Raw genomic sequence first — 3086 nt, forward strand, 5'->3', positions numbered from 1 at the left:
TAGCTTAAATTCCTTCTAGCAAGACAGAAAATCAGCTACCTTGTCCGCTTCGCACTTGGAACTACAGTCTTTGTAAGAGGCAGGGAAGTGATACACAACACAGACGTTTAAGAGCTCAGTACAAACTCTTTGGGAAATGGAATGCTTAATGCCAGCCTTTTTTTCAAATTTCTGAATTCAAGGATAACACTGCTGGATGCCAGACAGAACTGCCTCTGATCTGAAAAGCTAGTAACTAGGATTTCAAGAAAGGACAAAAACCTTAAGGGAGTTAAGCATTCCACTGAAAAATGTTATTTAAAACTTTCTTCAGACTCTAACTCAACATTACAAACAGCTGAATGTCTAAAATACTTAGGAGTAAGTCATTATCCAGTGACACATTTGTTAAGCAAAGCACTGAAGGAATTTCTTTTCACATAAAATGTGTTTAAATTTTCAGGTAATGGTATGGAACTTTATGGAAACATACAAAGTAGTGTCTATGGGCATTTTTATGTCAGTGTTAATCTCTTAATGGAGCTTTGCAGAAGGACTCAAAGCTAATATGAAGCTTTCCATCAAGGCAGCTCTGTCTTATTCTTTCTACATCATCACTGATCTAAATGTCTGCATTACAAGACCTGGCAAGGCCCCACAAGCCTGCAATTATTTAAATTACCCAAAGCCAGATTACACTTTGGCTTGGTGTTTTTCTTGTCTGAACTACTTGAAACTGGAGCTGTGATGCTGACATAAACAATTCTGCTATAGTTTATGTAAGAATTTTGCTGAATTGTCACCCCCAAGTTCTGGAAATCCTTTCTTGAAATGAGTGAAAACTGTTTCCAGAAGTAAAGTTTTAAACAGATTTCATTTTTTTCACCTTTTCAAAAGACCATTTGAACATAGCATAAAATGTAAAGAGTTGAATGGCTCTGTTACAATGGCTACAGATCAGGGGATTGGCCTATTTTTATGCTGACAGTACAAAGATGCTTTGCTGGACTCCACTGTCAGATCTTAGGCCAAGTTAGCGCTGGGGAGCAGTTCTAAGAACATATCCAGCCCTGCTGACATGGTCTGCAGCCACCTGCAACAGCTGTAAAAAGGTCACACAGTGACTGTCTTACTTCCTCAAGCATGCCAAGGTCAGCCTGCAGACTGCAGTGCTCTGTATTGTCAGTAGGCAATGCAGAATTCCTCTCCTAATCCTGATTTTCAAGCTCTCTAAAACCCACACCCATCAGCGCTGCTATTCATGGGAGTTACCTGCTTTGCAACAGTGACTAGGGAGTCCAAAACAAGCGGAGACCAGTCCAAGGACGTATTTCCATGCCTGACTGAAGTTAGGAACTAGCAAAGAACAGGGTCTTTCATCTGCCCTTTTCCAACAAGATGCCACAATGTACCCTCACTAAAGAGTAGTATTGTGCACCTAGTAATGCTACCTATACTTCCATTCATTTTCTTGAGGCTGGATACTTGGTTCCTGAAATCTCTTCCAGCCTATAGGAATCTGCTACGTCCTTGTGAAGGGCCTGAAATTCAGAACAGGAAACGGATTTCATCTCAGGACCTTCACGGAAAACAAAGCTATTGTACAAAAGAAAGGTAAACCACCGTAACATCACTGTGAAATTGAGATTAAATTTAAAAGCATATGTGTGTTCACCTAGTGTTTTGTAGATTAAACCTAATTTACAATTGACTTGTCTTACCCAAGCGTACATTCAGCAAAGTTATACATACTGCTCTATTTAGACAATTAAAGTCATCTTGGTTTTCTGCACTCCCTCTGATTTATCAGCTCTGTTATATCCTAATATGTTGGGAAACAGAATCAAGAATTTCTATAATTACATTTTCTATTAATTAGTGCCTCCAAAGGCAACCGAGCAACAAGTGGTAGCTTTATAAGTAAACATCAGGATTTGGTGCTTTACTGGTAAGTCTTGCTTCCTGGGATGCGATGCTGCGACTTGAGTGTTGCAGAAGGAATCATTAAGTTCCCGATTCCTTGCTTGTCACTGCTGTGCAGCCAGGCTGCACTCCCCACTGGACCGCCTTCAGCCAGGACATATCTCTGTATCATGATGAAAAAATTAATAAAACATAAAATTTGATCTTTGCTACATCCTTTGTCAGTGACTTGTCACATCCTTATGTTGCCAGGGCCTGCCAATGTGCTGCAGCATACACACAGGGGGTTTGCCCAAGTGTACTAGAGCTCTAATGTGATTTTTAGTATCTCATCTCATAGCTGTATTTAAATACTGAGAAAGCGTATTAGCTGTTCACCATGGTAATTCTCAGACGCCATAATTTTGAGTTACAAAAACCGCGTAAAATCCAACCAAATGACAATTTATACGTAGAAAGACATCTTCATAATATATACACCATACGCATACATATGATTTCTGTGAAGAACGCATTCTTTTGTAGGAAGCAGAAGACAGCAGAACCACCACAAACCCCCTCGGCTGGCCCGAAATGTGGCCGCGTCTCACGCACTAAAGCTGTCGCCAACGAGCGAAGGAAACCCGGTTGTGGCAGAGCTTGACGGCAATCCCCATCCAATGGGGGAACGGTGCACCTGCTGTTATGTGGCTTTAGATACCCGGGAGGCGCTCGGGCGGTACCTGGCGGCTCGGCGGGCAGCGCGGAGAGCCGAGCGGCTGAAGGAGCCTTTTGAAGGGCCGGGGCTGCATGAGGAGCCCGGGACACCCGCCCCGGAGACGAGGGGCGTGTTTGTAAGTTATTCCCAGAGCCGCACTCCCCGTTAGACAGCCGTTCCCTAGGAACGCGGCGGGCGAAGGCGCAATGGGCCGCTCCCTCGGGACAGGCCCGGAGCCGCCGCGAAGTTTCGCGAGAGGACTCCGCTGAGCCGGGGCCGACAGCTGCTCCCCCTCCCGTGGTTACCTCAGCCTTGGGGCTCGCCCCGCCGCTAACAAAGCTAACCCCACCCGCCTTAACGCGGCGACCGCCACCATCGGCCCCTCCCACCCACCCGCCCTCGGGCGCGGCAACGCCCAGCCGGCGCGGCCCCGCCCGCCCCAGTCGCCTTCCAGTCAGGCAGCGGCGGGGGCACCCCGCCCGGGTGC

The sequence above is a fragment of the Pezoporus flaviventris genome, unplaced genomic scaffold, assembly GCF_033815535.1.
Source record: "Pezoporus flaviventris isolate CSIRO_AGI_PZ_B2104156 unplaced genomic scaffold, CSIRO_AGI_Pfla_v1 ptg000040l, whole genome shotgun sequence".
NCBI lineage: Eukaryota > Metazoa > Chordata > Aves > Psittaciformes > Psittacidae > Pezoporus > Pezoporus flaviventris.